The sequence below is a fragment of the Cygnus olor genome, chromosome 10, assembly GCF_009769625.2.
Source record: "Cygnus olor isolate bCygOlo1 chromosome 10, bCygOlo1.pri.v2, whole genome shotgun sequence".
NCBI classification, from domain to species: domain Eukaryota; kingdom Metazoa; phylum Chordata; class Aves; order Anseriformes; family Anatidae; genus Cygnus; species Cygnus olor.
Window position 1 is genome coordinate 14,087,538 of NC_049178.1, and position 14,210 is coordinate 14,101,747.

Here is a 14,210-nt window from a genome sequence, read left to right on the forward strand (position 1 = left end):
TTTTTGTGCATGTCTTTTCTTGAAGAACATTATCCTTCAGAACTATTTTTTTATAGTAAGTGCTTATATTATATATATAAACTATGCTGATGATAACCTCCTTTCCTTACCCACCCACCCCCAAGTGTGGAAGACAACAAATCACTTTGTATAACTCATATGCTCAATAAAAATCATCTAGTACCAATTTTCAGCCATTAACTCCCCCCGCCTCTCCCCCAATGCACACATGGAGTGTACCTGGATACCTGGACGTATTGTTTTCTGCAACTACTTTCAAGCAAGTTTAAACAGTAATTGAAGAAGATGTTAACTAACTACCCATTTCAGTAATTTAACAAACTTCTGGTATAAAGTTAGAGCAGCTATGTTAGCATAAATCCAATTGATTAGTAGCATACTACTTCTTAAGTGATCTAAAATTAATCTGACTTCCTTAAAATCAAGTAATATAATATTAAAATCCTCGGATTAATAAACGTAACAACATTTGTCATTTTCACTGTACTCTACAATTTTCTTGTACTCTTGACCAACATTTAAACAACTCTCAGTATAAAAAGTAGGATTTCAAACTCCAAAACCCGTTAGTACTAGTAAATGAAGCATATGTTTAGCTATGAAAAAAATTACTCTGCTAGAATTACCTTTCTGAAATAAGTCAAATAAAAACATAACAAAAAGTGGATTTTGACATTTTATATTTTGTTGAATACCATTACTGCACAGGCAATCACTGTCTCTTACATGTAAATTAACAGCCTACCATCTGTCAAGTGTTCAGATAATCACAGGGTTTAATGCACAATATGGTTATTAGAATGTGACCTGACAAAAGAAGGAGAATGCAACCTAATTTGGACAACGAAATCTATGATCTCACTTGCAAATGACAGTTTGACAAGCTATTATTCTGCATTTTGGCTTCTACAGTAAAAGCAATTTTACGCATACGTAATTCTATTAGTCATACAGCCAACTGCCTGTGGAAGATTACTTCAAACTATAAAATTTGCTTGGTCATTCAGGATTTTGAACTTAATTCTTACACAAATATTTGCAACATGAATACGAGTTTAATGATCTGTACATACACACCTAGGAATAAAATACAAATCACTAGGCAAAAATAATCCTCTGTGATGCTACCATTAACTGTAACTACAGACTTCCCCTGTGAATTTTCAAGTAAGCATGCAAAAAGTCATTAAATCCATTAATTACCTATATATCAACTGATGTCTGCTTTTTCAAGAGTATAAGCGTACAGGACAGCTCTGTATGGAATCTGTTTCTCATCTTTGGTATCTGCTAATGAGCACCATTAATGATTATTTTTATTCAGAATAATACTTACATGCCACTTTTATGGCATATTCTATGTGCAATACCTTGTTTTTGCCAAGGTAAAGATTAATGACAGTTGCCTCTACTCAAGACTACTAAAAAATCCTATTATTCTCTACTAAAAGAAAACTGTAACCTGGCAAGCCTCATGCGCCCACGGCTCCCACATTTTTCAAAGCCTCAACTGCATTGTTAATGCTCCAATAAAATATATTTCCAAAGGATATACTCTAAAGATTACTTCAAAGTGTAAAATAAATGCTTGAGAAAGATGAAGTTATGTCTTCAGAAAAAAAGAAGAAGCATTCTAAGACGGTGACAAAACAAAAGAGTTCGATATAAGCAGTTATATTACCTGGAGGACTTCAGTAGGATAATAACTATGTAATTAGTAAAACCAACAAGTGAGGAAATCTTATTTCTTTATTTTTGATTCCACTGAGCCTCTGTTCTTCTAACTTTCATGTTTTCTTTAGTTATGACAAATTCTGTGTTTTCGTACCATGTTGGCTTGGTACATTTGTGAGTCAGTGGACTGAACCTCTGCAGCAGAGAATCATGGGATCAGCTTTACACCATCACACACACGGACACGAAATTTAAGAATAATGTGAGGGAACGATCACAAAAATCTCCAGAAGGAGGGGGAAAAAAAAATTTAAATCAGATCATGGTTTATGCAAGGCCTATCAGCACTTCAGAGTGCTTACAGCTGTACAAAACAGCGCTTACCAGACAAGAGTCTGCTATTCAGATTACCAGATTTACTAAAAGAGAAATAAGAAAAATACGAGCAAACCACAAGGAAGGAACATTTAGGAACTGAATCATTTAGGTTCAGTTTTACATATGGTAAAAAAAAACCCTATTAAATGACAGAAGATTTCAGTTGTACAACATAAGCATCACAAACTAGCATTTTCCAAAGCACCTGAGTGACCTATGAGCCTTATCCTTGGTTTGAAGATCCCACAATCTAATGCAGGACACCAGGCTCTCAAATGCCTTATAATGCACATAGTAGGATTTATAAAACATACTTAGCTGAGTCATCAGAATCTGTAATTGCTTTGTGAAACTGGCTTCTGTGTACTGATGAGCCTTCACGTAGCTCACGGGGAAGTTACTCTGTGATAAAGGTAAGAATAATCATTACACAGACTACTAATTCTCTGGATGTCTCAGTGTGTAGTAAGCGCAAGGTGGTACATCAAACAAAAGCATCTTAGATTAGTGTGAACTACAAATGTTTACCTAGGGAATGACTGTAGAGAAACCACTAAGCAGTAAATTCAGTGGAATTCAAATTCATTGAATTCACCAGGTAAAAAAAGCATTAACCTTACTGAAAGTCAAACCTCTTGCAAAACTGGGGTTTAGGTTCTCCAGTCAGTTGGGTACATCTGAAAAAAATTACCCTTAAATTTAACCACTCAGAATATTATCCCTTACAGTAACTGACAACTTCTAGCTGACTTTAGGCTTTGCCTAGAAAACATTGCACGTCAAATCCAGATTACGAAAGTTAGAGAATTACACAGAATTGTATTTGCCTAGTTAATAGCTATTAAGGGCTATACTCAGGGCAGGCTTGCAGCGAGATTAACAGAGAAGTTAACCGTCTGTGATGGCTGCTAATTGCCAGCTACTCCAGTGACTGGGGAAGCAGATCTCTGTGACCACAGCTGCTAAGTGACACCCGGTCAGCTTTACTGCAGTACATGGCACTTCAAACAGAACGGAGTTGGTCAGCCTTAAATAATGGTGCCAGTGATGATTTCAAGTTACAATATTTGTAGCAAACTGTGAAAATAACTTGGCCCCAACAGGATGTTCTAGAGGCTCCACATCTCACTTTGGGCAAAATGCTTCTGGAATACAGCCTCTGCTGCACTTTTAGAATTTACAGCTTGTGCTGGCAGAAGTGGGGCTGGAAAACAAAGACTTCTGGGTCAAAGCCTGCTTGAGTGGTGAAAGGAAAGCTTCCCACAGATGGTGTGGATCTCAGGTGGAAGAACAGAACAGCAGGGCTTGCCAAAGGTGGTTTACAGCAGGCAGGTAATTTGCCTGGCTCTGGCACAGTCAGTTCTACTGAACTGCAAGGGACCTCCTCCAGCACCACCACCAGATCAGCTGGTTAAGAAAGCACCGGCATGGGACAGGCTGCACACTTCAACAGGGGCCGGCGCAAAATCTGAAAGCATGCTGGTGATACAGTGAGAGTAACACCTTCCAGCATCCTCTGCTTGGAGTTGGCAAGAATCTCCCTATGTATACTAAACATATCACCTTTTCTTTTCTGCGTAAAGACAGAACTATTAACAGAGTTCTGTGCACGAAATTCTATGGATAAAGCCTAGGCATTTATTTTCTTGTATCTGTACATCCCCATGAAGAAATTATAAAAAGGAAAGGGGAAAAAAATGTATGAAAACACCTTAAAATCCACTGTATTCAGGATGTAATTTTTACTCCTTAAACCCTGAAAATAAGGCTAAGAAAAAAAAAAAAAAAGTATAGGCTTCTAGAACACTTTTCACAAACTTTTTTTTCCTCTCCCCACGACAGAATACGTTTACAGATGTTGTGTGTTAGGTTTCCCACTTCTTTTCTAAACAACTAGCACATCAAAATACATTTTGTTTACCTATGGAAAAGTTTCATTCTGAAGATTCAGTGCATCATATTTTGAATTTCTTTTGCTCAGGGAGGAAAAAGTGACTTCATGGGAAGCTAATCAAAGTTTTGCATTTTAGGGCTAATTTGCAAGTTCTCTGGCCTATGCTGTTCGAAAAGGTGTTTATATAACCATGACTCACCCCCCTCACCTGTCTTCCTTTTTCTCTCATGGGAACATGAAATTAAATACATTAATATGAGCTTTTAAATAGTCAGAAAGACAATGCGACTTTTCGCACCAAAACATTTAAAATAATTTCTCACCAAGTCAAGGGAAGGGAAGGATGAAGATTGATGTCTGATTATTCCAAATCAGCCAAAATGCAAGAGTAGGAGCTGACCTAAAGCAGCCTATTACAGTTACCAAAACAAATGGCAGTGAGAATAGCTTCATACATTGTGTAAGGAATTCACTGTAGGTGAGGGGGGGGGGGGGGGGGGGGGGGGGGAATAAAAAAAAACTCTTTAAAAAGAGTAACTTTGGTAATCAAAGAAGCTCATACTTTGCACTTCCTTTTAGAATATTCTGGCATTAGCACTGCCTGTACATTTGCTTCTCTATAATAATTTCATTGCTAACAAGATCAGAGGAAATGATTTATTCCACCCCCAGTCTTCCTACATTTGTACGTCATCCTATGGGACATTGGCTTTCTGAATTGCTTTTGGCCATCTGATATTATATTACTGCAGCCTTCCTCAGAAGGAGCCAGAAAAAAAAATCAAAATAATTACATTAATTCTGGGAATCAAAGCTTATTGACTTTCCCTTGAGCTATAATACCAAAAAGCCAGTTACAGAAGTTGCCAACTTATTTAATGATACCACCAACTCCTCCCTGAACTCATCAAAATATCTCTGAAAACATTCTCAAAAACATTTTTGATGTATAGCAACACATTATTAACTCTAGTTCATCTCAACACTGAAGATAGTAACTTCATCTGCCTCTGTTCCTTCCACCTGTTTGTGCCTAGCATAACACTGAAAAACATTGTCATTGCAAGGAAAAAACCTTCAAGAGTGCTCTGAGTTGCCACATTCACAAGCAAACCAACATCTCATTTTCACATTCCAAGTATGTCTTATTTATTCTACAAAACTCATGAAATGCTTTTATTAGAATACAGTTCTAATAAAAATAAACATGCTATACCCACCCAGTAGTTTATTCTGAGATCATAAATTCATAACATATTGCGCAGTATGAATGCTGCACTGGACAGAGTACTTATGTACCATTGTCATTTTTTAGGGATCAGTCTGAGTGAGCACTACCACACAAAAAAAGGCTACTTACACATGTATTTGTCCCAAAAATTCTCTTTGAAATTGTTGATACTTCTTTCCCAGATGTCTTCCTTTAGAGAGGAGACTTCCTTCCCCAACCCTTTTTCTCCTACAGCCATAGTGTCTATAGCATCAATTTAGAATCAGGTATTCAGCACTAAGTTTTTGTTGTTGTTACTAGTCTTCAAAAAGATAAGAAAAGGCCAAATCCTTTTCAGGTTCTTTCAGTGGTGCCCAGACTTGGAAGTCAGCGAAGACTTTCCTGCAAGAAATCTAGCTTGTAAAACTAGCATAAATAAATAAATATATAAATAAATCCAAAGTACCAATGTAATAAAAAATAGTAAAAATGGAAGTGAGATTTTGTTTGCACCCCGACTCCTAAATAGCACAAAAAATTTAACGGAACTTCAGAGTGTATTCAATACCATCTAATATAGACCTGAATTCTTACCAATCTTTCAAACAAAAGGTATTTACCTTCAGTTAGTATTGACTTGCAGTTTCATTTCAAGAAGTACAAATAAACCTGAAGTGAAAATAAAAACTATAAACAAGTTAAGATAGAAATGCTGCTTTATGTTGAAGGAATTTAAGTGTGTTCTAAAAAACACTGAAATAGTCTGGCATGACTTACTGATTTAAGAGTAAAAAGAAAAAAAAAAAAAAAAAAAAAACTCCTCCAAAACCCAAATAAAAGAAAGTTGGACTTGATTTGTTTGTACAAATTCATGTCCACAATTTGGCATATTTAACTAAAATAAATGTTTCTAAAACCTGACTTAAGCTAAATAAAATATATTAATAGGCTGAGTAAAATAGTGGCAATATAAATATGTCATTTTAGGGTAATAAAAATAAGCAGTTTTACCTATATTTTAAATCACATGTGAATTAGGGTAGGAATTTATACTCCCTCATGCAGAGTACCGAACACTGAGATTAGGAAAAAGAAGACTCAATTAGCTACCGCAGCTTCCTAGCTCTAACCATTAGAAACAGAACATTTGAGAGGTAAAAGACTATGACTTTTCAAAACAAGGACATGGCCAAAAGCCATCCTCTCCTTTTAGCACTGAATCCAAGTTGGAGTTTCTCAGCAATGAGGCCACTCCTAAATGCTCAGCCTCACTGAAACCTCACAGCACAGTTTGCCTCCGGTAGCTCCTCTGGGCAGGGAGGGACAGCAACCAGACAGGGTCTTCTGGGAGAGCAGCTGGAACAAACTATTTAGCTTCTATTTTCTTTGCTGGTCTGTCTATTGAGAAAATTAGCACAGATTCCATCAAAGTCTCCTTTCACTTGAAAACGTAGGGGCAGGACAGTAGTTTGAGACACAAAAATGTGGTGTAGGCTTAACGATGCTAATAAGAGATTTTCAGAAAACTGTTTAATGAAAAATAATTTATTAGAGAGCTGCATTGCAGTAGAGTTATAGAGCAGTCACCGAATTATTAGGGATAACAAAATACTGCAACTTTGATCTAAATGGTTATAATTTTCTATTTTTAAACTGAAATACTATAACTTACTATACTGCAGCAGTATTATTATTTAGATATTAAAATTTGTCATCGTACAAAAATGGCATTACTCATAGCTAGAATGGATAAGCAGGAATAATGATGAAGCAGCACAGAAGTAATGAAAATTACAATTTATATATAAATTGGAATTCTCATTGAATTAAGTCAGCTTTTTATGTTGACAGTATATAGCATAAGAGACAAAATTAGAATCTTTATTTAATTTCTACTAAGAGTTCAAAACTGCAATTTCAGAAGTGCTTGATAAAGAATGTCCTTTTTGAAAATTGATTTGCATTAACCTTTTGACAGTCTACCTAACTGAATTAGTTTAAAGGGTGTCTAACATCTGCAGTGACATGTGCTATCTCTGTTCCATTCCTAACAGAATTCCCTTGCCGGGCTGATGATGTATTTCAGTGGCTATTCCTTCAGGAATATTATAAATGTAAAAAAATAAAAGCAAACAATAATAATTTTGAAAGTTAAAAAAAAATAGTAAAAAAAAAAAAAACATGCCAGGGAGGGGAAGGATAGTTGGAGGAAATAAGTCCCTCCTTAAATGTAAAGTTTATTTTCTCATACTAAATGGCAAATACCGGCCCTGCAATGCCCAGGATTTTGACTCCAGATTTGGATTTGCATCTGCTTCAATGACAGTTGAATGGTTTCACAAATCACCTTCGTCTTTATCCTGTGGGTACCACGTATGGAAGGGCTTGAATGTGTCAGGTTTCCCTATTAAATACTCAAAGCCTTTTGCTAAAGCTTAGCATCAGAACAGGTTACTGGTGACTTCAATACTCTCCAACTGGCTTTGTGAGCCCTTAAATAAGCAATTTCCTAATAACATATTTCAGTCTTGCTGCTATCACACAGTATTACCTAAGTTACATTAATACACTTACCTTTTTAATAGTAAAATGTGTACAGCAGTTTCTACTGGATGAAGCCTTGATAATACAGGTTTCATAAGTGGACGCACAAAATTACAACTACTGTGCAATTTCTTCAACTACCTTATTAAACACAAACAATTCCTTTACAAAATATTCAATATGCTGGTGCTAAGAGCATAGTCTTTTGCAGTGTCAGCGGTACAACTTAATCAGACCAAGGTGTTTTGCTCCTGATCTTTAAGTGTTTAAGCGTAAAAAAAAAAAAAAAAAAAAAAAAAAAGCTAAAAGATTTAACTAAGTGATTAAAGTTTTATCTCTTACCAACCATGATTAAGAGGAATCCCTTTAATTGTAATCTGAACATCTTTTTGCCATTTCTGCCCAGAAGCTAGAGCTTCAAGAGATACAGTATAAAGAATTCTGTGGCACATGATACTTTCACCAGAAAATCAGGCATGACTGACAGACTGTCAACTGAAATGGTTTTGGTTTGAGTTTTCTTTTCTTGATTTTGGGCATGGTTTTTGTTTTGTTTTGTTTTTCTTTCTTGAGAATTGATAACATTTTAAAGGATAGTGATTTTAACTTAAGAATTACCTGACTTATTTCAGTCACCTTTCAAAACAGAATGTTTCAACGTCTGTTAGATGCAGAATTTCAACTTTACAACTAAATAGTTGTAAATTAAATTTTTAATTAGGAAATAAAGTGAGACTTTTTAATAAAACACAAGATACTAGTTACGCATCTTTAAAACTTGAGGAACACATTATTATTTAATTTCTGTTTGTAGATTAACCTGATTACAGGTAACAGTTCATAGCATCAGTAAGCCACCTTCAGGAAAATAAACCTAAGATGTTTCCAACAAATAACAGTTTACGAAGGTTAACTGCTTTATTTCACTTAGAAAAAACACCCCTGATTACAACAAATTTCCATTTTACCCAAGAAATATTGGTATAACAATGACTAATAACTAATCCTGAGACAATTGCAAATTTCTAATATCCTTTGAACCTCCTATATCATAAAGAAGCGTTATGGAATCAAAGTCTTGGTAAAAGTTCACATTTCAGGTTGTATAAAGCCACTGCATCTTAGTCATACATACCATGATATACAGAATTTTAACACCATATGATGCAGTCACCTGGAAAACACATTACCGCTGCTGTTACCTCACTCTCCATCCATACTTAAATTCTAACATAAATTTGGCAGCTACTATGTAGAAAACTTTTCAAGTTAAAAATCAATGTGTCATACATGCTGAAAGGTGTAATCCTAATTTTCAAGGTGTGGAAAACAATCTTCAGAAGCTTGAAGGACAATGCCTGCTAAGCTCATGCAGTAAATACACTGGCAAAGATGAGGAATCAGAAAATCCTTCCAAGCACTGTTTCTGTACCAACATTCAGAAATAAGAAAAAAAAAATCCTTCATATAAGAGGATAAAACCCAGCAGTTTGCATGGATTTTTTTTTTTAATCACACTATGTATTTAAAATCCCCATGACATATATGAAATATAAAGAAATAGTTGTACAAATTATATACACCTATATTCCATACTTGGTAAAATTCCTTTTCCTGTTCAGTAAAGGAACAACATTCATAATATTACTATTGTCCGTGACAAAAAGACATTTTTCCATGCTATCTGCAACTGAGGAAGTGACTCAGAACTCACCAGTCCTGATTTGTGAACAAGGAATTAAAATTTATGTGACTGCAATATCACCTTGGCTGCATCTGAAATCTTTAAGACAACATGACATAGGAGAACAATTATAAAAACTAGTAACGAGAAAAATTACTCCATTCAGCTGTTCAATTTACACAAACAAAAAGATGTGGTATCAGCACACGTACTAAACTTTACCCACTTCATTTTTACTTCCTTTCTCAACAATCCATTCTACTGATGTTCAAAAAAACACCCACTGAAAAGTGTCTGCTGCTAAGATAGTTTGTTTTGAGCTACAAAGCCATGACAAAAACTTTATGATAGAAACATCATGGCACAATGTTTTTTTTTTCCTCTGAAGGGTCCTGTTTACAGTGTGAAAACCTCCTTCTCTGTCAAGTGCTCTATTTTAGAATAATCTGTTTACTTCCTGTCCAAGTTATTTAAAACTACATACTTGTCATCAATGCATAGCAAAACTCCCATTGATGCCATTTCTAAAGCTTTTGTAAACTAGTTAGCATATTGAGGCTTTATATGAAGCATTTCTTTGTTTCATCTACTAAATGCTGTACTACCAATTGAATACTTTATCCTGAAAACCAAAAGCTTCAGAACAGTTGTTTAACAGCTACTACATAAACAAGTACAAAAAAAAAAAAATGGTGAAGAAATTTGAAGGCAGCATGCTACTCTAATTCAATACAGTAAAAGAAAGATTCTTTTACTGACTCATTTCAGAGACAATACATCAAAGGCAGCAAATGTTTTTATAGCCACTGAAAATATGAAAGACAATTCTTGATTCTAAGCATAACATCCAATCCTCATATTTACTGAGACTTGAGAAATAAAAAAGAATAAAAATTTTCCCCCCTTCCCAGAAAATAGATTAGGTAGGCACGACATTTTTCTACTTCACTGTTGCATGCATTTATAAGCTTTCCTTTTGTAGCATTTATGAATTCAAATGGTGCTAGGGTTAAGTTGGAGGAAAGCAATTTGGCATGCATGCACTGAATTTTATCAAAGAAAGCAAAAGCAGTCCATGAGGTCTGGACTGACCTTAAAGCAGAAGTATTTATTTGGAGATTCTAAGGGCTTATCAATTGTGTCTGGTAAGAAGGAACCTAAATTCAATCACACTTGCACACAATGTCACCTTAATTCAAGGAATCACTTTTCAGTTCTATAGGTGTGTCAATAATATAGTTGTTATTCTATTACTATAAATATTATCCAAATAAATAAATTCTATGTATAAGTAAAAAGGATATATTAGTCCTACATTTTTACAGGATTTTACAGGATATAGAAGCAGGTTTCCAAAGTCAGCTACTTCCAAATCCAGATAATTTATTCAAAAAATTCAACCTATGCTGTTCAATGCAGTTATATTTTCAAAGTGTGTGTATATATAACAGTGATGCCTTCTGTAAACAGCTATCCCACAGAAAATATTAAAATAATCTTACAAGCAAACAATTACCATAGAAAATTGCCTTAGAAATTTCAAGGATACACAAAGGAGGTAATTTGGAAAAAAATGTCTTTAAAGTACTGCTGTTTTCACTAAGTAAGCTATTCGTAAATTATTCTGCTGAAATACAAATGCATTCCTGTTCTCCAGGAACAGGACACTATATTATTTCAAGGTAGGATTCCTTCCATTTGTCTGTGGAAGTTGAGTAGTCAGTGTTTCCAACTCTCAAGTCCTCAATAAATTAAAGAAATGCATTAGAAACAATTAGTGGGGAAACGTTTACAAGAAATGTGCCTCTTAATGACAAAGGCACTTGACCAAATGCAGAACTACTGCAGCACGAGCACTGAAACAACGTGCAAGTGGACTGCATTTCCTGAACACTTCCATCTTTCTGCCAATTAAGCATTGCAATTATTTCCAGGTACCGATGTGCCAGTGATTAAGATTCTATTATTATTTTTTCTACTTTAATCACTCTCCCTCCATCCTTTTTTGTCCTTCCCTGGTTATTTCCTTTAATTGTTGGAAAATCTGAGACTGTTTTACAACCAGCAGCACACAGAAGTGGTCATGTCACTGACACTGAATTCAAGTCCCATGTTTCATATATTCCAAGTATGCCTACATCCTTTATTCTAATACAATGTGGTGTCCTGCATCCCTGACTAATATTGCCTTTTTTTCTTTCCCTACTAGAGTAATAAATAATATTCAGTATTATTTATTGCCAGATATAGCCAGCATCTGAAACACCTTACCCCACTTTGTCAGTGGGGTTGTTCCTCACCTTTGATTCCCTCTGTCCTTTCTAACTAGGCTAGAACTAATTATTTTAACGTTCTGTGACAAAAGGCAGACTTCTTCCCCCCTCCTATTGGATGCGGGTCAATATGCCACAAAACAAACTCCTTCACATCACTCATTTTCACTAATAGTCTAGTCACAGAGTGGGTTTTTTTTGTTTGTTTGTTTGTATAAATGGTCTGAGGAGACCAGCTGGACATTAATCTCTCAACATCTCTAAGAAATTAAAAGTCATCTGCAGTACAATGGCACCAGTTATGTACCATTACATTCTTTCTTTGCTGGTATATCAGTAGTATATTCAAACTTAAATATGTTATTTTTAGGTTTCAAAGGTTGGGATGAGCAGCTATCTGAGCTTACATCTTTGTCAATTTACATGTGACAGACATAATACAAGAGAATATGTTCTTGAAATGTCTACACCTAGTGGTCTCAGGATGCCAACTTGCTTCCTGAATTCAGGATGACAACTGGTTGATGGATACGTAGTGTCAAGTCTACTCTTTCCCTTCTGTCTACATGATGAATTCCTTTCTTGGGTCAGATATGCAGATGTTTCTTAGTTCTGGCTGTACAAAAAAAAAATCTCTGATTTTGCTGCATCTCTAATCTGTTTCTTGAAACTATTGATCCCCCTGCATATTAACACACACCTTATATAAAGAAAATGACCACTGAACTCCAACAGGAAAGAGAACTGTTGCAGCTCTTAACCCAAATAAAAACAGGAGAAAGGGAACTGGGGTCAGAGAAATGTAAGCCAAAAGTCTCTGTTGAAGATAAATACAGTAAGGATTAGAGCATGCATATTTGACTCACTGGTCACCTATCACATACAACAGGAACCAAAATAACTACAGTCAAATAGAAGATAAAGCAGGTACAAACAACTATAAAAGTACAAATCACGGTTGCCATGTTTAAGTAAACTTTCTTGCTTCTCAAGTTTTCCTTTGAAGATACTTTTACGCACCAGAAGTATTTGTTCCACTTTCCTTTTGTGTGTGTGTGTGTTCACCTAACTATAAACAGCTTAACTGTGCATATAAACATTAAAAATCAATTTACTATGTCATAAAACACAAACATCCACCAAAAAAAAAAATCAAGTCCATACCACACATTCATCTCTTCTGCATTACACAAATCTGTTGTTTAACAAATGTTTCAACAATTGATCACAATGAGCTAGAACTGATGACACACAAATCTACGCTGGTTTAAATTTCACTGCATAATGTGACAATCTTGAATTTCTAAATCTTCCTTTTACGTTGCATGCTGCTTTAATTATCACAATTATTTTCTGTGATGTCAGAATTGATATCCCTGAACTATGATATCAAAGTTCAACTTTTCCAAAACAGATAGCAGAAAATCTCAAAATGAAGAGAAAGAATTTGTTGAAAACAAAAGTAAGATTATGGGATGGAAATGAGTCTTTTTCATGTTGCCTGATGCATTATCCAACCTCTTTTTAGGGAAAAAAATAAAAATGAAAATAAAAAACAACCCCCATATTTCAACTTTAAATATGAATCAAAGAACAAGCATGTTCTTTGCAGAATGCTGAATTACTTTCAAAGGATAAAGTTACTGTGACACTTTATACACACTCACTGAAATTTCATTCATTTCACTGAAATTATCCAATACACAGTGGGAGGAAAAAAAATTACCAGATCTCTGCAATATTACATATCTTATTTCATTGTTTCTGTACAACTGGTTGATGCATACTACTACATAAGAAAGCCTCATGTAAATTCAGAAGAAACGTAAAAAAATACCACTTTTAACATTTTTTCCCCATCTCGCATTATTGAGCTAGTGACCAGAAGCAATACCTGTGCATTTATTTTTAAATACACCTAGCATTAATCTTTGCAAACACAACTGCACCAGAATAACTTAACCACTGTGAACAAACCAGAAGTCAGCAATCATTCTATAAAATTTGGCCACCCTCAGCATATCAACTTTCTTTACATTTTCCCTCTAACTAACGCTCAGCATTTCTGTGTGATAGAAAAGCCAGGTGGTTAAAGAAGTTGTCCTGTCAGCTTTATCTTTAATCCATGAATTTAGATCTGTGAGTATAACAGCAAAGGATGGGTGGCAATGTTTGTCAACGCAGTGTAATAAATACCCTTAACTTTACAGTATCTTCTTCTTCCTGTACTTCAAGGCTACAAAGGGATAATAAATAAATATAGCAAGTAATGACCTACGTACCAGTAAAAAGAGAAGGTTTGGCCTATATATTAATAATCATGTTTACTTTGTTCAGCTACTACTGTATGAAAGAAGACTGTAGTAGAAAGATATTGCCTCTCTCTACTGCTTTAATGGCACCATACTTTAGCCTATAGCACTGAAGTCACACACCAGATGTGATACAAAGAGAAGGCAGAAATGATTTTGGCTGGTATTTATTTCCTCTGAAGTTACAAGGGAACTACCCTGCATGTTTAATAAATCAGGC

The 14,210-nt window shown here is 35.1% G+C and overlaps 1 long non-coding RNA gene across 2 annotated transcripts in view; it reads right to left on the bottom strand.

The window, feature by feature from the left end:
• Positions 1-684: 684 nt before the first annotated feature.
• Positions 685-14,210, bottom strand: part of LOC121075406 — a 32,905-nt gene continuing 19,379 nt past the window's right edge. The window contains exons 1-4 of one of the 2 annotated variants that reach the window (XR_005822953.1): positions 5,798-5,854; positions 5,328-5,579; positions 2,388-2,475; positions 685-1,308 (exon numbers count right to left, since the gene is read on the bottom strand). This is a non-coding gene — a long non-coding RNA (uncharacterized LOC121075406). Of the gene's footprint in view, positions 1,309-2,387; positions 2,476-5,327; positions 5,580-5,797; positions 5,855-14,210 lie in introns of those variants that run through there. The other variant, XR_005822954.1, reaches the window with a different exon arrangement.